Genomic DNA, 25,734 nt, shown 5'->3' on the forward strand with positions numbered 1-25,734 from the left:
ACTTTATCTCTGCTCATTTCCCTTCTTCTGAAATCTGAAATTAATACAGCTACTCCAGGTTTCTTTTTCTAAGTGTTTGCAGGATATATCTTTCTCCATTACTTTACTTTTAGCTTATATTTTTATATTTATAGTGGACTTCTTTTAGACAACGTACAGTTGAGTCTTGGTTTTTTTGATCCACTCTGACACTTTTCTTTTCTTTTTTTAAAGATTTTATTTATTTACTCATGAGAGACACAGAGAGAGACGCAGAGACACAGGCAGAGGGAGAAGCAGGACCCACGCAGGGAGCCCCATGTGGGACTCGATCCCAGAACTCCAGGATCATGCCCTGGGCCGAAGGCAGACACTTAACAGCTGAGCCACCCAGGTGTCCCTCACTCTGACACTTCTCTGATTGATATCATTCACACTTAATTTGATTTTGTTTTTTAAAGATTTATTTATTTATTCACGAGAGACACAGACTGAGAGAGAGAAGCAGAGACACAGGCAAAGGCAGAAGCAGGCTCCCTGCAGGGAGCCCGATGCAGGACTTGATCCCAGATCCCAGGATCACGACCTGAGCTGAAGGCAGATGCTCAACCACTGAGCCACCCAGGCATCCCCTTAATTTGACTGTTAAATGGTAGGGTTAATATCTATTTGTTTTCTGTTTGTTGCACTAGTTCTTTGTACCTTTTTTTCCTCTCCTCTTTTTCTGCTTCCCCGGTTTAATTTTATTTTTAAAGAGTTATTTTACATTTTATTTTTAAAGAGAGAAAAAGGGAGAGGGAGAGAGAGTCCTCCATTGGATGCTTAACCAACTGCACCACCCAGGCACCCCATGCCTCCTGTGGTTTTATTTTATTTATTTATTTATTTATTTTTTTAACACTTCACGAATTTGCATGTCATCCTTGCGCAGGGTGGCCCCTGCACAAGGCTAATCTTCTCTCTATCGTTCCAATTTTTTAGTATATGTGCTGCCGAAGCAGCACCCTCCTGTGGTTTTATTTATTTATTTATTTATTTTAAGGATTTATTTATTTATGACAGACGGGGGGGGGGGCAGAGACACAGGAGGAGGGAGAAGCAGGCTCCATGCTGGGAGCCTGACGCGGGACTCGATTCCGGGACTCCAGAATCGCTCCCTGGGCCAAAGTCAGGCGCTAAACCGCTGAGCCACCCAGGGATTCCCCCCCTCCTGTGGTTTTAAATGAGCATTGTATAGGATTCCATTTTCTTACCTCTAAGTGTATCAATGTTCTACTTTTCAAAAACTGTTAGTGACTATCCTAAAATTTATAATATACATTTATAACTAACACAATCTACTCTCAACACTCTATTGATTCATGGATAATACAGGTTCTTTGTGGGTAGTGCAGGTACCATATAATAGAGTACTCCCAGTTCCTTTGTGCTATTCCTTATAACATTGCTTTTATTCATTTCACTTTTCTGTATGCTATAATCACCCAATTCACTATTACCATTATTATTTTAAACAGAGAGTTATTTATTTGCTTGATTCAGAATAAGAAATATAAGGGTGCCTGGCTGGCTCTATCAGTAAAACATGCAACCCTTGATCTCAGAGTTGTGAGTTTGAGCCCCACATTGGGGCTTTTTTCTTAAAAATAAGAAATCTTAAAAAAAAAAAAAAAAGATAAAGGAGCACCTGGGTGGCTCAGTTGGTTAAGTGTCTGACTCTTGATTTCAGTTCAGGTCATGATCTCAGCATCATGAGATAGAACCCCGTGTTAGGCTCAGTGAGGAGTCTGCTTAGGACTCTCTCCCTCTCCCCCTACTCCCACTCGCATGAACACTCTCTCTCTCTAAAAAAATAAAAATTTAATTTCTAAAAAATAATAACTTGGGACTCCTGAGTTGCTCAGCTGTTGAGCATCTGCCTTTGGTTCAGGGTGTGACCCCGGGGTCCCAGGATTGAGTCTGACATTGGGCTTCTTGCATGGAGCCTGCTTCTCCCTCTGCCTGTGTCTCTGTCTCTCTCTGTGTGTCTTTCATGAGTAAATAAATAAAATCTTAAAAGAAAAAAAAAGAATTTCATTTTTATTTAAATAAATGAATAAATAAATAAACTTACTTAAAAAAGAGTAAAAAATGTACAAGGTCATATTTTACATTAATTTATTCCATTTATGATGTTCTTTCTTTTTGTACATCCAACTTCTTGACCTGTATAATTTTTCCTCTTCCTGTGTAACTTCTTTTAACATTTCTTGAAAGTCAAGCGTTCTGGTGAGAAATTCCCTCAGTTTTTGTTTGTCTGAGAAAGTCTTTATTTCTCCTTCACTTTTGCAGAATGATTTTACTGGGTATATAGAATTCTAAGTTAGTGGGTTTTTCTTTCAATACTTTTTTTTTCAAGATTTTATTTATTTGAAAGAGAGCAAGCATGGGGGCACGGCAGAAGAGAGGTAGAGAAGCGGACTCCTCACTGAACAGGGAACCCAACATGGGGCTCAATTCCTGAGATCATGATCTGAACCAAAGGCAGATGTTTAACCGACTGAGCCACCCAGATGCCCCTTCTTTCAACACTTTAAATATTTCACTCCACTCTCTTCTTGCTCTCATGGATTCTGATGAGAAGGCCAAGTAATTCCTATCCTTATTCCTCTATAGGTAAGGCATTTCCCCCCCTGGATTCTTTGATGATTTCCTCTTGGTCTTTAGTTTCCTGCAGTTTGAATATGATAAGCTTAGTTGTAGTTTTTAGTATTTATCCTGCTTGGTATTCTCTGAATCTCCTGGGTCTGTCACTTGGTGTCATTAATTTTGGAAAATTCTTGGCTGTTATTACTTCAAATTATTTCTTTTGCTCTATTTTCACTTCCTTCTGCTACTCCAATTACATAGATACTGCACCTTTTGAAATTGTCCCACAATTTTTAGATATTCTATTCTGGGTTTTTGTTTGGTTTTCTTTTGCCCTTTCATTATTTTTTCTCTGCATTTCAGTTTGGGAAGGTTTTTCTTTTTTTAAGATTTTATTTATTTATTCATGAGAGACAGAGAGAGAGAGACAGAGAGACAGAGGCAGAGACCCAGGCAGAGGGAGAAGCAGAGTCCATGCAGGGAGGTCGACATGGGACTCGATCCTGGGTCTCCAGGATCACACCCTGGGCTGAAGGCAGCGCTAAACTGCTGAGCCACCCAGGCTGCCCATATTTTTGGTTTTTTAAAGATTTTATTTATTTACTCATGAGAGACAGACACAGGGAGAGGCAGAGACTGGCAGAGACAGGCAGAGGGAGAAGCAGGCTCTATGCAGGGAGCCCGATGTGGGACTCGATCCCGGGACCCCAGGATCACACCCTGGGCCGAAGGCAGACGCCCAACTGCTATGCCACCCAAGTGTCCCTCATTCTTTGAAACTCAAAAATCTGTACTATGTTTGAATCTGGTTCTGATGCTTGGTTTGCCTCTTCAGACTCTGGGGGTTTTTTTGCCTTGAAACTTAATATGACTTACAAATTTTTGTTGAGGGCCAGACTTCATGTATTGGGTAATAGGAGAGAAGTATGTGTTCAGTGTGTGGGTTGGTGTTGATCTGGCTAGCAGCTGGACTACTTTCCTGTTTGCTGGAGCTGTAGGTGTCAGAGGCTTTCCCTGACTCTCCTGTCCTTGTTTTTGTCTCCCCTGTTGTCCTTGAGATTCCCTGAAAACTCCTTAAATAGAATCTGCACCTTTGCAGCTCTTTCAACTGTAATCCACTGTTGCTATTCTGTAGCCCTGTTGACATGATAAAGGAGAGAGAAGATTTTCTGTAATCCTATACTAAACCTCAGTCTTTTAGGTCTGTGTCCCTAGGCTATGACTTTCACAAGTGTCTCTGTATTTTCCCCCTTATATGTGACAGGAAGGCTTAAGGGGCCTGGCTTTGGGTAATTTATCCCCCCGCCCCCCAGAGTCAGATAAATATAAATAATAGGAGAACTCTCATGCATAATTCAAAATGATTACTTTTCCCCTCCCCCTGCTGGAAACACAAGTGTTACTTCTTGGTTCTTCATAATGAGAACCCAGTGGGGTTTCTAGAAGTAAAATCTACTAGAATGTGGAGGCCTGGCTCAGAGCACAGCCTCAGGAGTTTCCTGCCCCGCTGTAGCCCACACCCAGCTCCTAGCAATGGGTCAGGTACAGTGTTGGTCTTCCTCCCAGGTTATGGCTCTGGTGGCTTCTGTCCCAGGTAAGCTGATCTCATCTGTGATTCTGTGTGCTCGTCTCCAGATTCTGAGCTCAGTTTGTGCCGCAGCCTGAATTCTCTAGTAGCTCCAAGAAAACCCATTCAAGTCCTTCATTTTCAGTTTGTTCAGGTTTTTTTCTTATAAGGACATGAGTGACAACTTCCAGACTCTTTATATATTGGAACTGAAACTGGGGCACCTGGGTGGCTCAGTGGTTGAGCATCTGCCTTTGGCTTAGGTTGTGATCCTGGGGTCCTGCTTCTCCCTCTGCCTATGTCTCTGTCTCTCTCTCTGTCTCTCATGAATAAATTTTTTAAAAAAATTTTTTTTAGATTTTATTTATTTATTCATGAGAGACACACAGAGAGAGGCAGAGACAAGGCAGAGGGAGAAGCAAACTCCCTGAAGGGAGCCCAATGCGGGACTTGATCCCAGGACCCCCGGGATCACTCCCTGGGCTGAAGACAGACACTTAACCGCTGAGCCACCCAGGTGTCCCCGATTTTTAAAATCTTAAACACACACAAAAACTGAAACTGGAAGTTCCCCACTATGTATTTTTTCATGATCATAATTATATTAAATATTTTCTATTTATAAATTATAATAACATTGGTTTAATTATATTAAAACATGTACATAATTATAAACAGTCCCTGTTGGGGCACCTGAATGGCTCAGTGGGTTTCACCTCTGACTCTTGATTTTGGCTCAGGTGGTGGGATCAAGCCCTGTGCTGGGCTCTGTGCTCACCGTGGAGTCGGCTTGTGCCTCCCCACCCCCTCAAATAAATAAAAATAAAAAATAGTCCCTCTTAGAAGAAATGTCATGATTCTAGTGCTTCTCAATCACCATTGTATTAATCCTAAACCTCTTAACATGACTTGTTGTTAATAGTTTGCTGTTATTTCTGTGTATATATCCATATCTCTATGCACACAAAGATATGCATAGACACACACACACACACACATATATACATGTATATATACACACACACACACATTTTTAATCTGGAATAGTATGTGTAAACTACACTGCAACTTTTTTCCATGCAATGCTCTATACTTCTTTTTTCTTTAAAAGCTAAATTTATTTCAAATAAGGTTTATATTCAACAGACAAAACTATATTTTTTTGAAATTTCATCTATTATTCATAATCACTGATTTTATCCAATAAAAATGTATTAAGGGACACCTGGCTTGCTCAGTCAGAGGAGCTCACGACTCTTGATATCAGGGTTGTAAGGTTCTAGCCTCATGTAGGGTGTAGAGATTACTTAAATAAAACTTTTTTTAAAAATGCATTAATTTGGGCAGCCCAGGTGGCTCAGTGGTTTAGCGTTGCCTTGGGCCCAGGGCGTGATCCTGGAGACCTGGGGTTGAGTCCCACGTCGGGCTCCCTGCATGGAGCCTGCTTCTCCCTCTGCCTGGGTCTGTGCCTCTCTCTCTCTCAGTCTGAGTGTGTCTCTCATGAATAAATAAATAAAAAATTTTTTAAATGCATTAATTTGGGTTGCCTGGGTGGCTCAGCGATTTAGTGCCTGCCTTCAGCTCAGGGTGTGATCCCAGAGTCCCGGGATCGAGTCCCACGTCGGGTTCCCTGCGTGGAGCCTGCTTCTCCTCTGCCTGTGTCTCTGCCTCTCTCTGTCTTTCTGTGTCTCTCATAAATAAATAAAATCTTTAAAAAGAGAAGCATGCTTGGAATTACAAGGACAGTTGGTTACCTCCTCTCTCGTTTTCCATCATTTATTTGTTCAACAAATATTTGCTGGGCACTTTGTGAAGCTCTAGGCTCCATTCCAACTGCTCTTACCCTTTGGATAAAGCTAGCAAACAGTTGCCTGAAGAAAGTGGGCAGGTGGCCCAAGGAGAGCAGCACCTGAGTTCAGAACACCACCGTGGGTGGGGGTGGGGAGGAGGGGAAGGGAGCACTGCCTAGGAGAAAAACATGCTTAACCTGTTCCATCTAAAGGACAACCCTTTCTAATTTGGTGATTGTGGGGTTCCCCAGCCTGCCTGCTGGCTCCTCACCCACACTTCTTTTAGCGAGGCACACTGGAAGGTGGGCTCTGTTTATACAGAAGTAGCTTGCTCTCCCCACAGGAAGAGGTCCCCTGGAGCCCCAGAACATTGCTACTTAAGAGACCTGCCCACGGTGGCCTAGGCTCACCCCCAGGGGCCTTCCCTCCTACATCTGAATGAAAGAGCCCACTAGACAGGAAGAAAGGTGGCAGCAGCATGGAAGGGAAGGATAAGAATGAGCACATAGAATCATGGACCCCACAGGACACATAAATAACTCTAGAAACAGAAGAGAATTTCAAATTGGCCCAATTAGTATACTCAGAGGGTAGTGCATCAATCAAACAAACAGTCTGCAAGGAAAGGGGATTGATTGGACAACGGGAAGAGTGATTGCCAAAGTAATGTAATGGATTGGAAGAATGATAAAATGGACAAGCTGAAGACCGGGTAATTGGGAGGACAAAGTAGAGAAAGCCTCTCAGAAAAGAAATCAGACAGCTGATGGAGACTATGTCTGTGTAAAGAAGGAGAACAAAGACTATAGTGTAGAGAAATAAATCCTGGAACGTTTCCTCTAACTCAAGAAAAATGCCACTCACTAAGTGTCAAGCAGGACTAATTGGAAAGGCCCACTCACTCTCATGAGATTTCAGAACCAAAAATCTTCCCAAGAGGAGGGTGAAAAGCCATGACCACTTGCAGGGTGTCCAATCAGACTGACTTCAGATTTCTCATCACCAGATGCTGGAGGATACTGCAGCAATGTCTCCAGAGTTCGAAGAGAGAAGTGTTAGAACCTAGAATTCTATATTTAGTCAAGGCATCAATCAAATGTGAAGGTAAAATGAAGATACCTTCAGACATAAAGATATTCCCTGCATGGGAAATTTTTTGAAGAAATTCTCCAAAAATTTTTTTAAATCCAAAAGGAGCACCTGGCTGTCTCATTCAGTAGGGCATGTGACTCTTGATCTTGGGGTCATGAGTTTAAGCCCCAAGTTGGGTGTAGAGATCGCTAAGAAATAGTAATGATAATAATTCAAAAAAGGAAGTTGATGTGGGAGTAGCAGTTAGAAACTAAAGTACAACACAGTTCATATTAGAAATAAAAGAGGAAATATGTGGAAGATTCTTCTTTGCCAAAATGTTAATGACAGAGAGTTACATCTTCCTTTTTTTTATTGGTCCCAATACGCTACTTGGTTCTGTAATAATATTTGCACATTCACAGCTTTTATGACACTACTTCTCTGGTGTTCCTTTAGGATTTATTCTTTCAATAAATGTTTATTGAGGGCACGTGGGTGGCTCATTCAGTTAAGCGTCTTCCTTCAGTTTAGGTCACGATCTCCCAGTCCCGGGATCGAGCCTCACGGCCGGCTCCCTGCTTAGCGGGGAGCCTGCTTCTCCCTCTGCCCTCTGCTCATGCTCTCCCTCAAATAAAAAAATAAAGTCTTTAAGTAAATAAATAAATGTTTATTGAGACCCTATTAGCCAAGAACTTTTCCTGGCACCGGGAACATTTGGTGAACACAACAAAACTCCCTGCATGGGTTTACTCTCTTTCAAATGGGAAGACACACCTCTGGGGAGGTGGCCAAGCTCTGAATCAAGTGATCCATGAAGAGCAAATACAAAGCCTCCGAGGCAAAAAACACATGGCTTCCTGTAGCCAAGAGGAAATTCAACTTTATATATAAGTGGATAAACAATGTATAAATATTTGTCTTGATAAAGCAAGATAATACTTCAAGAAAAATTGGGTGGTGATTAAAATAATTAATACATTAATTCACTCATTTTCATAGAGGGAAATCAGTAGACACAATGTGACATTTATTACTCAAGAAGTAGATGACTTCAGGGCCTCCAGGGTGGCTCAGATGGTTGAGCGTCTGCCTTGGGCTCAGGTCACAATCTCCAGGTCCTCGGATCCAGCCCCAAATCAGGCTTCCTGCTCAACGGGGGGAGCCTGCTTCTCCCTCTGCCTCTTCCCCAAACTCCCTGTCTGTGCTGTCTTTCTCTCTTTCTCTTTCTCTCAAATAAATAAAAAGTAGATGACTTCATATAATATCTAAAGACGAAAAGATAGCCAGTAGGTGTAGAAGTAAAAGCCAACTGGGGGACTCCTGGGTTGCTCAGTGGTTTAGTGCGTGCCTTTGGCCCAGGTCGTGACCCTGGAGACCCAGGATCGAGTCCCACGTCGGGCTCCCTGCTTGGAGCCTGCTTCTCCCTCTCCCTGTGTGTCTGCCTCCCTGTGTGTCTCTCATGAATGAATAAATAAAATCTTAAAAATAAAAAAAAAAAAGCCAACCAAAACTGTTGGGAGTAAATGAGAAGAGTCAGTGTAATAAATCACTTATATACCTGGAAGAAGAAAATACACTGTGAAGTCAGGATACAAATAGGGAAGGATTTTATTTCATGTTCTAAGGATATTGAACTAGAGAATGAAAACCAGAAACGGGGGATCCCTGGGTGGCGCAGTGGTTTGGCGCCTGCCTTTGGCCCAGGGCGCGATCCTGGAGACCCGGGATCGAATCCCACATCTGGCTCCCGGTGCATGGAGCCTGCTTCTCCCTCTGCCTGGGTCTCTGCCCCTCTCTCTCTCTCTGTGACTATCATAAATAAATAAATAAATAAATAAATAAATAAATAAATAAATAAAGAAAACCAGAAACGAAGAACAGTGGTTTTCTGTATGTGTATGTGGACCTGGGAATGAGGAAGGGGTGACTTTCATTTTTCATTTCCTACCCTTCTATTCTAGTTCTTTCTCTCTTTTCTTTCTTTTTACTTTGCCTGCAGAGCTATATTTAAAAAAAAAAAAAAAAAGCTTTAAAATAACATAGCACCCGTTTTGTTTCCAAATGCATTTAGAGTAACTTACAGAAATATAAACAATAATGATAGTAACCATGAGATGAATTTGAGAAGGAGGGAAAGTCATCATAGGGAGTTTGTAGCTTGGGTAATTGTTAGTATTTTAAATTATTTAAGATATATGTGACAGATTTTTCATGGCTTTGCCATTCTGAAATTAATGCTTTTTCGCATATTTCTCAAAAATTCTGCTAACTCGAACGCAAAATTCTCTCTTTGGAGATAATGATCCACTGGAGACAGCTGAGAGAATGAGCCCAGCCGGCAGTCCTCCACCAACTCAAGGTGTCAGTTTCTTTTTTTTTTTTTTAATTAATTTATTTTTTATTTATGATAGTCATCACACACACAGAGAGAGAGGCAGAGACATAGGCAGAGAGAGAAGCAGGCTCCATGCACCGGGAGCCCGACGTGGGATTCGATCCCGGGTCTCCAGGATCGTGCCCTGGGCCAAAGGCAGGTGCCAAACCGCTGCGCCACCCAGGGATCCCCAAGGTGTCAGTTTCATTTGAAATCTGACCTGCTTTTTTTTTTTTTTAATTTTATTTATTTATTCATGACAGACACACAGAGAGAGAGGCAGAGACACAAGCAGAGGGAGAAGCAGGCTCCATGCAGGGAGCCTGACGTGGGACTCGATCCTGGGTCTCCAGGATCTCATCCCGGGCTGAAGGCGGGGCTAAACCACTGGGCCACCGGGGCTGCCCCGACCTGCTTTTCTAAATGTAATTTAGATGTTGGAAAAATGGATACTTTGTTGTGACCTATTGATAAAGGACTGGAAAATGAAGGTGGTAACCAAGATTTGAAACACTAATTTATTTTTTTAAATTAGCCAACATTTTGTGTATGGTTTATAAATTCCAGAAGATGATTGGGATGCCTGGCTGGCTCAGCCTGTAGAGCGCGTGGCTCTTGATCTCCTGGTCATGAGTTCAACCCCCACGTTGGGTGTAAACATTACTTCCATAAATAAGCTTAAGATGTTTGAATAATGAGAACTTCTACACTGAAAAGATTAAAATCTTTTCTTGGCATTTATGACATGCTAATGGGCCAGCAGAGGGGGATGTGGCTATCCAGCTGTTGGCAACTATGCTTTTTCAACTAGCAGTGAGAAGGATGCCATCAACAGGTCTTCAAGATCATGCAGACCATTTTTCAGATGAAGAAAATGGGACCTAGAGGAGCAAACTGATGTGGGCCAGAGTGAGCCCCGCCCTCATCTCTGACTCCTAGTGCAGTGCCCTTTCCCCTGTACCTGAAAGGGGCCATTCGGGCAGCTCAGCATTTAGAAAATGTGTGAGGGCCTTGTTGACTGCCACAATGATGGGCAGCATTACTGGCATTTTAATGCATGGAAACCAAAGGTCCAAGACTTGCAGTAATGGGACATTCCTGCTTAATGAAGTCTTGTCACTCACCCACACAACTTTTTGTTGTTGTTAATCTCTATGCCCAATGTGGGGCTTGAGCTCATGACCCCGAGATCAAATGCCACACGCTCTACAGACTGAGCCAGCCAGACACCCTAACCCCATACAACTTTCAAATGTCCTATCAAATGTGAGTACAATAATCCCCAAGGAAATCTACAGATTCAGTGTAATTACTATGAAAATTCCAAATGATTGTTTTGTAAAATGGACATAGTGTACCTAAAATTCATAAAGAAATGCAAGACTTGGGCAGCCCAGGTGGCTCAGTGGTTTAGTGCCTGCCTTTGGCCCAGGGCCTGGTCCTGGAGACCCGGGATCAAGTCCCGCGTCAGGCTCCCTGCATGGAGCCTGCTTCTCCCTCTGCCTATGTCTCTGCCTCTCTCTCTCTCTCTCTCTCTCTCTCTCATGAATAAATAAATAAGATTTAAAAAAAAAAGAAAAGAAAAGAAATGCAAGAGACTCCAAATGGCCAGTCTTTTGAAAAAGAAAAGAGGAAGGACTCCACTTCAGATTTCAAAACCATCTACAAAGTTAATGCAAAATTCTACATGAACAGTGTGGTACCGGAGTAAGGACGGACATATAGATCAATGAAATAGAATTGAGAGTCCAGAAGTAAGTCTGTACCAAACATCTATGGCCAGTTGCTTTTTGGCAAGGTTCAAGCTCATTTAATAAGGAAAGAAGAATCTTCCATCAAATGATGTTGAGACAACTGAATATTGGCAAAGACTCTCCCCTTGACTTCACTCTGGCCGGGCCCCCTCTTAATTCCTCTAGGCTTTGACTTTCTGTGTTCATCCTTGGGCCTGCATCGACCAGGTTAGCAAGAATCTTTTAATTCAGATTAGAAAGAACCCCCACGCTCAATGTATATTCAAATTCCCCTTCCGCCACCCCCCCACTAGTGATACATGATCAAGGCAGCCTGGCCCCCGCAAGAATCCCGTCAAGTCACTTTAGGCAGAGTCACCCTTCACCCTTTAGTCCTTTCCTACCCACTGATACCCCCTACATCCTGCTCCATGGTTTTCACTCCCTTCTCTTCCTTATTTATTTGGAGTTGAACCCAGTCTCTCTCTCCTATTGCAAAATCCCACTGCAGTTGTCTCCTGAAGAGCTTTTCTTATCATCTTTAACAAAGTGTTAGAATAATTTTTTAATTTTATTTTTTTAAAAGACTTTATTTATTTATTCATGAGAGACACAGAGAGAGAGGCAGAGACACAGGCAGAGGGAGAAGCAGGCTCCATGCGGGAGCCTAATGTGGAACTCGACCCCAGGACCCTGGGAGCATGACCTGAGCCAAAGGCAGATGCTCAACTTCTAAGCCACCCAGGCATCCCTAGAATAAATTTTTTAAAAGTAGGCTCCATGCCCATCATTGAGCCCAATGCAGGACTTGAACTCATGACCCTGAGATCAAGACCTGAGCTGAGATTGAGTAGATGCTTAACTGACTGAGCCAACCAGGCACCCCTAGAATAAATTTTTTATGTACTATTCACATGCAGAAGTATGAATTTGGATTCCTGCATGACACCATGTACAGAAATTAACTCAAAATGGATTAAAGATATAAATGTAAGAGTTACAGCCAGAACATTCTTTTTTCTTTTTTTTTAAGATTTATCTATTTATTTATGATAGACATAGAGAGAGAGAAAGAGAGAGGCAGAGACACAGGAGGAGGGAGAAGCAGGCTCCATGCCAGGAGCCCGACCCGGGACTCAATCTCAGGACTTGATCCAGGGACTCCAGGATCGCGCCCTGGGCCAAAGGCAGGCGCTAAACCACTGAGCCACCTAGGGATCCCCCAGCCAGAACATTCTTAGAAGAAAGCATAGATGTAGATCTTTATTACCTTGGATTAGACAACAGTTTCTTAGATATAATACTGAAAGCACAAGAATGAAAGAAAAAGTCAATGAAATGGATGAACACCAAAAATTTAAAAATTTTAAAAAGATTAATAATGTATTTTAGAGAGTGAGTATGTGCATGTGCACATGAGTGGAGGGGAAGGGGCAGAGGGAGAGGAAGAGAGACAATCTTCGAGCAGACTCCCCTCTGAACATGGAGCCTGATGGGGCTTGATCCCAGGACCCTGAGATCATGACCTGAGCAGAAATCAAGAGTCAGATGCCCAACAAACTGAGCTCCCACCGTGGCTGCCAAATTTTATTTTTATTTTTTATTTATTTTTAAGAGATTATTTATTCGTGAGAGATAGAGAGGCAGGGACACAGGCAGAGGGAGAAGCAGGCTCCTCACAGAGAGCCCGATGTGGCACTCGATCCCAGGACCCCAGGATCACGCCCTGAGCCAAAGGCAGTGCTCAACCACTGAGCCACCCAGGTGTCCTGCCCCCAAATTTTAAAACTTCTGTGCATCATAGGACACTCTCAAGAAAGTGAAAGGAGAACTTGCAGAATGGGGAAAAAATATTTATAAATCATGTATCTGATAAGGGGCTAGTACCTAGAACTTATAAAGAACTCTTACAACCCAACAACAAAAAACAAGCCAATTTAAAAATGAGTAAAAGATTGGGGCACCTGGCTGGCTCAGTCGGTGGAGATTGTGACTCTTGATCTTGGGGTTGTGAGTTTGAGCCTCATGTCGGGTGTAGAGGTTACTTAAAAACAAAACTTTTTTTTAAAATGGGCATAAGATTTAAGTAGATGTTTGTCCAAAAAAGTATAAATAGCCAATATGCACATGAAAGGATGCTCTATGTCAGCAGCCATCAGGAAGTGCAGAACAAAACCACAATGTGATACCACTTTACACTCACTAAGAAGGCTGTGATTTAAAAAATGAATTGGGATGTGTGGGTGGCTCACTCAGTTGAGTGTTTGACTCTTGATTTCGGCTCAGGTCATACTTTCGGGGTCATGAGATCAGGACCCACCCACATCGCACTCTGCACCCACTGCAGAGTCTGCTTAACCCTCTACCTCCCCCTGCTTGCTCTCTCTCTCTCTCAATTAAATGAATACAATTTTTTTTCAAGATTTTATTTATTTACTCATGAGAGACATAGAGACACACACAGAGAGAGGCACAGGCAGAGGGAGAAGCAGGCTCCATGCAGGGAGCCTGACGTGGGTCTCGATCCCAGGTCTCCAGGATCACGCCCTGGGCTGAAGGCAGTGCTAAACTGCTGAGCCACCAGGGCTGCCCAGAAGCTAATCTTTTTTAAAAATGAATTAAAAATAATAATAATTACAAGTGTTGGCACAGAGGTGAAAAAATTGGAACCCTCATACATTGCTGGGGGGAGGGGGATGTAAAATGATGCAGCTGTGTGGGAAATAATTTGGCAGTTTCTCACAGTTAAACATAGAGTTACCATAGGACCCAGCAGTTCCACTCCTAGCTACACACCCAAGGGAAATGAAAGCATACGTCTGCACAAAACTTGTACACGAATGTTAATGGAAACACTACTTACAATAACCTGCGTGGCTCAGTTGGTTAAGCATCTGCTCAGGTCATGATCCCAGGGTCCTGGGATTGGGCCCCACATCCCCTGCTCAGCAGGGAGTCTGTTTTTCCCTTTGTCCCTGTCCCCCACCCTGCTTATACTCTCTCTCTTTCTCTGAAATAAATAAATAAAATCTAAAAAAATCCCCCAAAAAACAGGGATGCCTGGGTGGCTTAGTGGTTGAACATTTGCCTTTGGCTCAGGGCATGATCTCGGGGTCCTGGGATCGAGTCCCGCGTCGGGCTTCCTGCATGGAGCCTGCTTCTCCCTCTGCCTGTGTCTGTGCCTCTCTCTCTGTGTCTCTCGTGAATAAATAAAATCTTAAAAAAAAAACAAAACTTGTACATGAATGTTAATGGAAGCACTACTAATAATAACCGAAAATTATCAATTGATGAATGGATAAACAAAATGTGGTTCACCCATAAAAAGGAATGAAGTATATGCTGCAACATGGATGAACCTCAAAAACATAATGGTTAGTAGAAAAAAACCCAGACTTTTGGCCCCATGTTGTGTGATTCCATTTATGTATGTCCCGATGGACAAATCTGCAGGGACAAAAGGTACATTAGCAGTGGCCAGGGGATGGCAAAGGGAGAATTGGAAGTTATGGGGTTTCTCTTTGGGCTGATAGAAATGTTCTGAGATTAAATAGTTATCATAGTTGCACAATGAAGTGAATATAATAAAATCCACTGAATTGTGCATTTGAAATTATTAAAATAGCGAATTTTGTTTTATGTAAATTTTATCTTAACTTAAAGAAGAGTAGTGGGGCGCCTGGGTGGCTCCACTCAGGTTAGAATCTACCTCCAGCTCAGGTCATGATCCCAGGGTCCTGGGATCGAGCCTACTTCTCCCTCTGCCCTCCACTTGTGATATCTTGGTTGCTATCTCTATCTCTCTGTCTCTCTCTTTCTCTCTCTCTCAGTAAATAAATAAAATCTTTAAAAAAAATAGTAAGCCCATTTATATTATATTCTTGTAGAAACAACTCTATTTTCCAAGACAAAAAAAAAAAATGTCATTGAGAAGGATGACATTGTTTTACAATTTGGCGAGTCTCTTTGATGTCTGGTCTAATAGAAGATAGATTCTCATATTTGCTTTTCCATTCAGTCTGTTGCAACATGTTGTTTGGTTAAAGACTACAAAGGCTATCTGGTCTTAAATAGAAATGTAGTTGGAAAACAGGAAATACACCTGTTAGAGTGTTTAAAATTGGAATATTTAATGTTGAAAGACTGACCATACCACATGTTGCTGAGAATGCAGACTATCAAAGCTGTCATACTCCTCCTGGAGAGACTTTGGAAAACAATTATGTAGCTCCTTAAACATAACCTACCCTACGATCCACTGATCCTATTCCTATGTATTTACCAAAGAGAAATGAAAGCACATGTACATCAAAATCTTTTACACAAATGTTCATAGCAGCTTTATTTGTAATAGCTAAAAAATGGAAACAACCCAAGTATCCATCTACAAGTGAATGGATGTACAAATTGTGATACATCCGGGGCACCTGGGTGGCTCAGTTGGTTAGGTATCTGCCTTTGGCTCAGGCCATGATCTCAGGGTCCTGTGAGGCCCATGTCAGGCTCTCTGCTCAGTGGAGAGTCTGCTTCTCCCTCTCCCTCTATCTCAAATCAATAAAAAATCTTTAGAGGGACGCCTGGGTGGCTCAGCAGTTGAGCATCTGCCTTTGGCTCAGGTCGTGATCCCAGGGTCCAGGATAGAGTCCCATATTGGGCTCCCTGCAAGGAGCCTGCTTCTCCCTCTGCCTATGTCTCTGCCTCTCTCTCTGTATCTCTCATGCATAAATAAATACAATCCTTTTTAAAAATCTTTAGAAAAAAATAATTGTGATATGTCCATGCAGTACAATTCTACTCAGTAACAAAAAGGAATAAACTTTTGATACCTGCAACAATTTGAGTCTCAAAATGATCAAGCTGAGGAAATGAAACCAGACATAAAAAAGAACACATATTATATGATTCCAGTCTTTTAGAGATAGATTTATTTATTTAAGAGAGTGGGGAGAGGCAGCAGAGGGAGAGGGAGAAGAAATCTCAAGCAGACTCTGCACTGAGTAGAGAGCCTGGTGCAGAGCTGGATCCCACAACCTTGAGATTACAACCTGAGCCAAAATCAAGAGTCAGACACTTAACAGACTGAGCTACCCAGATGCAGCTGTATGCTTTCATTTTCAAGAAATTTTAGAAAATACAAACTATGGAACTTAGATCAGTGGTTGCTTAGGGATGGGAGTGTGTGGGCACATTGAGAGGGAGAGATTACCAAGGGGGTGTGAGGAAACTTGGGATGATGGCTCTGTTCATCATCCTGATTGTGGTGATAATTCCTCGGGTCAATAATATGTCAAAAATTATCTAATTGTACACTTGAATATGTACTTGTGTCAGTTTTACTTTAATAAAGCTGTTTGAAAATAAATGGTATTTTTTAAAAAGAAAAAAAAAACAATCAAATATACACAACAGATCTTTAGATCCTGTTTCGAATCATTTGTAAAAAGATACTTGAGAGGGGCACCTGGGTGGCTCAGATGGTCAAGTGTCCAACTTTCAGTTTTAGGGTTGTGAGATTGACCCTGGTGTCAAGCTCCACACTGGGTGTGAAGCCTGCTTACGATTCTCTCTCTCCTCTCCCTCTGCCCCTCCCCCCTAAAAAGAAGATACTTGAGACATTAGAAAACATTTGAATACTAAGTGTTCCTAATTTTCAGTGTGATAATGGGGTTGTTATGTTAAAAGTGTTTTATTTCTTATGATACATACTGAAGTATTTATGGATGAAATTATATGCTGTCTGGGATTTACTGAGTTGGAAGAAATAATAGATATGTATGAAACAAGGTTGGCCAAATATTAATATTGAATTTATTCAGCTTCCTTAGGATTCTCTCTCCCTCTCTCTCTGTTCCTCCCTCCTGCTTGAGCTCTCTCTCTCAAAATAAAATTATATGTATATAACTTAAATGATGATTACATAGAGGCTTATTGTACCATTCTTTCTACTTATGTGTATTTTGAGACTTCCTATAATAAATTTTTGTTGTTGCTGTTGTTTGGTTTTTTAAGAAACAATTATTTTAGCCATGCTCCAAAACAGTGGAGTGGATTAAGTGGCTTCTAATCTCATCTGAGAAAACATTCCTTTTCTATTAAGTGATGATCTCTATCATAAACTATCACTTCTCACTAGAAGCAAAAAACTGAAGTCTGAAAGATATATGGTTTTTTTTTTGACGAATTAATCATAAATCTCTCTACTGACAGACTGTTGGAATCATTGCTTAAAAAATGAAAAGTGAGACAGTGGCAGAGGATAAAAATGCTATTTTAAAATTTCTTTCTTCTTAACTTACCCTGAAATCTCACAGAAATAACCTGTCACTGGAGAGAGAATATATTTCTTATCACTACTTTGAAACTCAAACAACGCAAATTACATTTTTATTCTGGCTGAAGGAAAGAAAAGGTGATCTGATCTTTTCTGACTAGATACAAGTTTTCTAAAAAAAAAAAAAAAAAAAAAAAAACACAACTGAGCCAACTGGGAACTATCTCTAGGGAGCAAGCATAGGATAAGTAATTATATCAAAGTATTTATTTTCAAAAAGTTAAAAATGTGACTCACACAGAAACAGACCCATAAATACAGAGAACAAACTGGTGGTTGCCAGAGGGGAGTGTGTGTGGGATTGGGCAAAATGGGTACAGGGGAGTGGGAAATACAGGCTTCCAGTTATAGAATGAATAAATTATGGGGATGAAAGTTGCAGCAGAGGGACTATCCTGAGTGGTAGTGTAAGTGTTGCGTGCTGACAAATGGCAGCTACAGCATAGCATAATGTATTACTTGTCCAATCACTATGTTGTACACCTGACACTAACGTAACCTTGCCTATCAACTATACTTCAACAATGTATATCTTTATTTATGGCATATATAGGATTCCTACAAAGAGAGCACAACCCAGGGGAAAGGTTTATGTCAACTCACTGGTGAAGGAACAAAGAGAACGATAAGGCTAGTTCAAAGGATATTTGAGGAACCAGGCATTGATAGGCCTTTCAAAAAGGAAATTTAAAAAAAAAAATTTAAAAAAGGAAATTTTAATTAAGTAAAATTGTTTATCCAAAATAAATAATAAATAAATAAATAAATAAATAAATAAATAAATAAATAAATAAATAAGGTTGTTCACCTCTTACCTGGATGAATTGCCAGAGAATTGTGCTGAGTGAAAAAAGCCAATCTCAAAAGACTATATACCCTGTGATTCTTTTCAAGAATCTTGAAATGGCAGATTTACAGAAATGGAGAACAGAATAATGGTTGCCAGGGATTAAGGAGGAGAGATCTTGAGAGAAATGAAGCTATAAAACGCTGCATGAGGGATCCTTACGGTGATGGAAATGCTATGTCTTGACTGGCAGTCACTACCCTGGCTGAGATCCTGTAGTATATTCCTACAAGACGTTACCCTTGAGAAACTGGGTAGAGGGTGCATAGTATCTCTCTGTATTATTTATTTTTTCTTTTTCTTTTCTTTTCTTTTCTTTTTTTTAGATTTTATTTATTTATTCATGAGAGACACAGAGAAAGGAAGAGACACAGGCAGAGAGAGAAGCAGGATCCCTGTGGGGAGCCCAATGTGGGAGTCAATCCCAGGACTCCGGGATCACGACCTGAGCCAAAGGCAGACGCTCAACCACTGAGCCACCCAGGTGCCTCTCCCCACATTCTTTTTCTTTTTTTTTCACATTATTTCTTAAGACTGAATGTTAATTGTTTCTGCCTCTCTCTATGTCTCTCATGAATAAATTAAACACACACACACACACACATACTGAATGTAAATCTACAATAATCTCAAAGTTTAAAGGTTAATTTTTAAAGGATAGATAGATAGATAGATAGATAGATAGATAGATTTGAGAGAAAGAGAGTGCAGAGGGAGAGGGAGAGAAAGAATCTTATGCCTGACCCCTCTGCTGAGTGGGGAGCCCCACACAGGGCTTAATCCCTTGACTCTAAAATCATGACCTGAACCAAAATCAAGGGTCAGATGCTCAACCGACTGAGCCACCCAGGCACCGCTAAAGTTTAATTTTTTAAAAAGGGACTGCTCTGTTAGATACAAAACTGGTTAATATCATATGACAATAAAACCATAAACTCTTTTTTTCCCCATTACCTTTAGAGTTGTATTTCTACCAAACAGATTAATTTTTCTTTACTAGAGAAAAATCAACAAATTAATATGTAAATTCATAAAATCTTAGACTTTTAATCAGTCGTGAATAGTGAGAGAAACAAAAATGGTGAAGAGTGAAAGAAACATATTTCTGGAATCAGCAAACTCTCAGCAAGCTGAATTAAGGCACTGGCCAGTTTGGGTGTAGCCCCTGAGTTAAGACTGGTTTTTACATTTTTCAAGGATTGTAAAAAAAAAAAAGAAAACCTGAATATTGACTATCTGACTCCTTTTTAAGGAAAAGTTTGCTGACTTCGAGGTCCTAGATAATTAAACAATACTTTGGTGGGCATGTTAATGCTGTAATGTGACACAAAAAAGATATGCTACCTTCTCTTTGCCTTATTTGTACTTGGACAGTATTTTTAAACAATTAGAACTAAAAGTGTAATAAACCGATTTGCATCCCTTCCTCCCTAACCACCATATTGTTAAAGCACCCTCGTGCCGTGTTCTCTAAAATTCCTCATGTACTCCCTCATCTGAGTAATGCTGGTCTTCAGGCAGCTTCTTAGTCCAGAACTCAGTGTAGAGATGGTCCTATTCCATCACCACTTGCCAAAAATCAAAGAGTCATCCACCTTTCTCTCTCTCTCTATCCTTTTCTTTTTTCTTTTCTTTTTTTTAAAGATTTATTTATTTATTCCTGAGAGACACACACACAGAGACAGAGACACAGGCAGAGGGAGAAGCAGGCTCCCTGTGGGGAGCCCGATGTGGGACTCAATCCCAGATCCTAGGATTATGCCCTGGGCCGAAGGCAGATGCTCAACCACTGAACCACCCGGGCTTCCCTACCCTTTTCTTTTTAATGGAGGTATAGCTGACATACAATATTCTATGAGTTTCAAGTGTACAACACAGTGATTTGATATTTATGTACATTTTGAAATGCTCACTATGATAAGCATAGTCACCATCCGTCACCAAACAATGTTACAATATTATTGACTGGATTCCCGATGTTGTACTTCTCATCCCATGACTAACTTATCTTGTTCCTGGGAGTTTGCACTTCTTCATCCCTGCGGATTTCACCCATCCTTCCACCTACCTCTCCTCTGCTAACCATCAGTTTATTTTTTGTATTATGAGTCTGTTTAAGTTTTTTTTATTTTTGTTTTGTTTTCTTAGATCACACATATAACTGAAATCACATGATATTTGTCTTTTTCTAACTTATTTTACTTAACATAATAACTAACCTCTATGTCCATCCATGTTGTTGAGAATGGCAAGATTTCATTCTTTTTTATGACTAATAATATATATTATGTACATATATATAATTATATATCTTTTTAAGTTGATTCTGCATTAAATTTTTTAAGGTTTTTTTTTTTTTTTTTTTTTAAGATTTATTTATTTGAGGGGCAGCCTGGGTGGCTCAGCGGTTAGGCACCGCCTTCAGCCTGGGGCCTGATCCTGGAGACCCGGGATCGAGTCCCACATCAGGCCCCCTACATGGAGCCTGCTTCTCCCTCTGCCTGTGTCTCTGCCTCTCTCTCTGTGTCTCTCATGAATAAATAAATAAAATCTTAAAAAAAAAGATTTATTTATTTGAGAGAGAGAGTGCAGGAGAGGGGCAGAGGGAGAGAGAGGAAGAATCCTCAAGCAGGCTCCCCACTGAGCAAGCAGCTGGACCGGGGCTTGATCCCAGGACCCTGAGATCATGACCTGGGCCAAAATCAAGTCAGATGCTCAAATGACTCATCCACCCAGGCATCCCTGATACCCTATTTTTAAATTAAACTTTTTGGGAGTGCCTGGGTGGCTAAGTCAGTTGGGCATCTACCTTTGGCTCAGGATGTGGTCCCAGGGTCCTGGGTTATATATATATATTTTAAAGGTTTTACTTATTTATTTATGAGGGACACAGAGAAAGAGAGAGGGAGGCAGAGACACAGGCAGAGGGAGAAGCAGGCTCCATGCAGGGATCCCGACTCAGGACTCGATCCCGGGTCTCCAGGATCACGCACTAAGCCAAAGGCAGGCGCCAAACCGCTGAGCCACCCGGGGTTCCCTAAATAAATAAAATATTTAAAAAAATAAATTAAACTTATTTTATTTTGAACTAATTGTAAAGTTACATGTTGCTGTGATATAATACAGCGATATCTACATTCTCTTTACCCATTGTGCTTACAGTAAATATCATAATCATGATCTTGACATTGATACAGTCAAGATTTAGAACATTTCCATCACCACAAATTTCCCTCTTTTTTTTTCATCATAATAAGTGTATTCTTTAATTCCCATCACCTATTTCACCCATCACCCCCCACCCTGGTAACCATTAATTTGTTCTCTATAGTTAAGAGTCTGATTCTTGGTTTGTCTCCCTCTCTTTCTCTCTCTTTTTTCTTTGCTTGTTTGTTTTGTTTCTTAAATTCCACATATGAATGAAATCACATGAATACCGCATCTTCCTTATGCGTTCATCTATCAATGGACATCTAGGTTGCTTCCATATCTTGGCTATTGTAACTGATGCTGCCATAAAGATGCTCAACCTCACTAATCATCAGGAAAGTATAAACTGGGACCTCTGGGTGGCTCAGCGGTTAAGCATCTGCCTTCAGCTCAGTGCCTGATCCTGGAGTCCCTGGATCCAGTCCCAGATCAGGCTCCCTACATGGAGCCTGCTTCTCCCTCTGCCTGTGTCTCTGCCTCTCTCTCTCTGTGTCTCTCAAGAATAAATGAATAAAATCTTTAAAAAAAAAAAAAAAAAAGGAAAGTATAAACCAAACCACCATGGGGTGACCCACCATTATGATGTAATATTTTTGTAGCCACAATTTTTGATAGTCATTATAATTTTTAAATGTTCACAGCATTTACCCCAAACTATTAGCTAAATACTTCTTTGATTAAAGAAGAACCAATGATTTTCAGATTTTTTTCTAATATTACCATTGTTAAAGTGATTGAACATGGAGCCCATTAGACTGTAGTGGCTCTAATGTCTTGATAGCCTGTGTAAGTGAAACTAAACCTAAACCAGAGTCAAGTCCTATAAATGCCTCAAAGTGAAGAAATCAAAACTTAAGAACAACTGTAATCACAATGTGACGGTCCAAGTGGTTTTTCCCAAATAAGGCTACTCTAAGTTATAGCCAATCAAATCGTTTCCTTGCTTTGCTTTTGCTTGTTCTATAAAAGCTTTTTCCATTCCCGTGGAGCGTTCCTAACCATTCTTGGTTTGACATTGCCTGATCAAATTTCTCTTGGGTCATATAGACTTTTCTTTTCTTTTCTTTCTTTTTTTTTTTTTTTTGACTTTTCAAAATCTTAATGTACCTCAGTTTCTTTGAACGTCATTCATTGAAATATTCTCAATTTATAGGTTTTTTTCATGAATGTGAATAATAAGATAAACTCATTCCTGGTTGAAATATTTTATGCCTCTGAGAATTATATATGTATATGTGCTTTATTTATTATATATGCCTACAAGTACATAGGTATTATATGTTCTAAAATATATATGCCTCTAAGAATTATAAAAATGTCTATTTCAAATCAGACCATTCTACGGTCTGTCAAACATTCAAGAGATCATTTTTATTTTCTTTATATACATAATTATTTCAATAGAAGACAATTCATATTTCATTTATCTGAGCTTACTATTATTTCTTCTTTGCATTTGCTTTTCTTTTTGCTTAAGTACATCATGTCATAATTCTTTCTCTCTTTTTGTTAGATAGGTTGCACACCCAATGTGGGGCTTGAATTCTCAACCCTGAGATCAAGAGTCAGATGCTCTAAACTCCTCTAGCCAGCACCCCTCATAATTATTTCAATGACAGTATTAGAGTGAGAAAAATCTTGTAAATTGAAAGGGTTCGTTTAAGGATAAAAAAGCAGAAGTGCTACTTTATAACACAGGCACGTTTATGGAGCAGATTACTAGTAGAGATAGTATAACCATCAAAATTCCACATAAATTTAAGAAGAACTCAAGGAAATTAATTAATAAGAGATCTCAGGGGGCATGTGGCTGGCTCAGTCGGTGGAGCACATGACTCTTGATCTCAGGGTTGTGAGCTTACAACCACTTACAGGAACTCATCTGAATTCATTTACTTTTTTTTGAGAAAATGCTTAACCTTAACAGCACACACATAAAAATCATCGGAGGTTTGACACATTTTCTTAAGAACCTATTTGTTTTTTAATTTTAATTCCAGTATTTTTTAAAAAGATTTTATTTATTTATTCATGAGAGACACACAGAGAGAGGCAGAGACACAGGCAGAGGGAGAAGCAGGCTCCAGGCAGGGATCCTGATGTGGAACCGGATCCCGGGTCTCCAGGATCACACCCTGAGCCAAAGGCAGGCGCTAAACTGCTGAGCCACCCAGGCATCCCTTAATTCCAGTATAGTTAACATAGAGTATTGACAACCTGCTTTGAGCAAGTAATTTTTTTTAACGAATTTTTTTATATGACTGAGACAGAGAGAGTGCACATGAGAGAGCACAAGCAGGAAGAGCAGCAGGCAGAGGGAGAAGCAGGCTCCCTACTGAGCAAGGAGCCTAACATGGGATGGATCCCAGACCTGGGATCATGACCTGAGCTGAAGGCAGATGCTTAACAGATTGAGCTACTCAGGTGCCTGATATGATATATTCTAAACAGTGAAGTCATCTGGACACTTTGGTGACCCTAAGCATAAAAAAGAACATAGGTAAAAGCTCTTATCAGTGGTGGAGTGCTTCTACTCAAATTTATGCACAGAAACAATTTTTTAAAAAGATTTTATTTATTTATTCATGAGAGACACACACAGAGAGAAGCAGAGACACAGGCAGAGGCAGAAGCAGGCTCCATGCAGGGAGCCCCACGTGGGACTCCAGGTCTCCAGGATCCCGCCTTAGGCTGAAGATGGCGCTAAACCGCTGAGGCACCTGGGCTGCCCTGCACAAGAAACATTAAATTAAGTCAACACACAGACAAAAAATTAAGTCAACACATATTTAGCATAAAAGAGAACTTCTTATTCTCTTTTATGGACTCTCCCTAAGGTGCAGAAATTTAAGTCTTTCTATGATGTGTATCCTTTAGAAGATCTTTTACATTAGTGAGAAAACAAATATTTACTGAGGCCTCACAGTTGCAGAGTCAAACGAACATATTGAAATACATAATAAAGGGCAGCCCAGGTGGCTCAGCGGTTTAACACTGCCTTCAGCCCAGGGCCTGTGTCCTAGAGACCCGGGATCGAGTCCCGCATGGGGCTCCCTGCAGGGAGCCTGATTCCCTCTCCCTGTGTCTCTGCCTCTCATGAATAAATAATTAAAATCTTAAAAAAACACACACACACACACACACACAATAAAGAGTAGGTTAAGAAAATAGAATAGATTTTTGCTTTGACTGTAAAAGAATGGACAAATAGAAGTAGGATAAAGAAAGAAAATATCAAAAAAAAAAAAAAGAAAGAAAGAAAGAAAATATCTAGGGGCACCTGGGTGGTTAAGTCAGTTGAGTGTCTCTTTGGCTCAGATCGTGATCCCAGGGTCCTGAGATTGAGTCCCACATCGAGTCCTACATCAGGCTCTCTGCTCAGTGGGGAGTCTACTTCTCCCTCTGCTCCTCCCCTTCTCTCATGCTTGCTCTCTCTCAAACAAATAAATAAAATCTTTTTAAAAAATCTAATGAGTATATAGATAAAAAATAGGATAAAGAAAATAGATCATTAATAATAATTGCTCAGAATGTGACTTAGAATTAGGAACTGTGCTAGGAGCTTGCTGAAAAGCAACACTGGCTTTTCCCATTCACGGGGCCTGTGGGTCAGACTATGGGCCTCCTTGCGCTGTGGCAGCTCCAGAGCAGGTGGGGCTGCGGTGGCAGGAGTCCTGGCAGGGCAGGCGGTTAGAAAGTTTCTTCTCCTCTTTGACCTGAGTTTTAGTCAAAAGGAGTGCAGCTGAAACAGTAACCAAAGGAGGTATTATGCTTCCAGAAAAATCTCAAGGAAAAGTGCTGTAAACAACAGTAGTAGCTGTTGGATCAGGTTCTAAAGGAAAGGGTGGAGAGATTGAACCAGTTAGTGTGAAAGTTGGAAATAAAGTTCTTCTCCCAGAATATGGAGGCACCAAAGTAGTTCTAGATGACAAGGATTATTTCTTATTTAGAGATGGTGACATTCTCGGAAAGTATGTGGACTGAAATCACAATTAAAATGGCATGAAGGGATCCCTGGGTGGCGCAGCGGTTTGGCGCCTGCTTTTGGCCCAGGGCGCAATCCTGGAGACCCGGGATTGAATCCCATGTCGGGCTCCCAGTGCATGGAGCCTGCTTCTCCCTCTGCCTGTGTCTCTGCCTCTCTCTCTCTCTCTCACTGTGTGCCTATCATAAATAAATAAAAGTTTAAAAAAAATTAAAA

The 25,734-nt window shown here is 40.8% G+C and overlaps 2 pseudogenes; one reads left to right on the forward strand and one right to left on the reverse strand.

The window, feature by feature from the left end:
• Positions 1 to 865: 865 nt before the first annotated feature.
• LOC118351449 (U6 spliceosomal RNA) lies at positions 866 to 983 on the reverse strand (annotated as a pseudogene).
• A 10,017-nt stretch (positions 984 to 11,000) lies between these two features.
• LOC112661360 (10 kDa heat shock protein, mitochondrial-like) lies at positions 11,001 to 25,517 on the forward strand (annotated as a pseudogene).
• The last annotated feature ends 217 nt before the right edge of the window (positions 25,518 to 25,734 follow it).

The sequence above is a fragment of the Canis lupus genome, chromosome 18 (genome assembly GCF_003254725.2).
Source record: "Canis lupus dingo isolate Sandy chromosome 18, ASM325472v2, whole genome shotgun sequence".
Taxonomy (NCBI): Eukaryota; Metazoa; Chordata; class Mammalia; order Carnivora; family Canidae; genus Canis; species Canis lupus.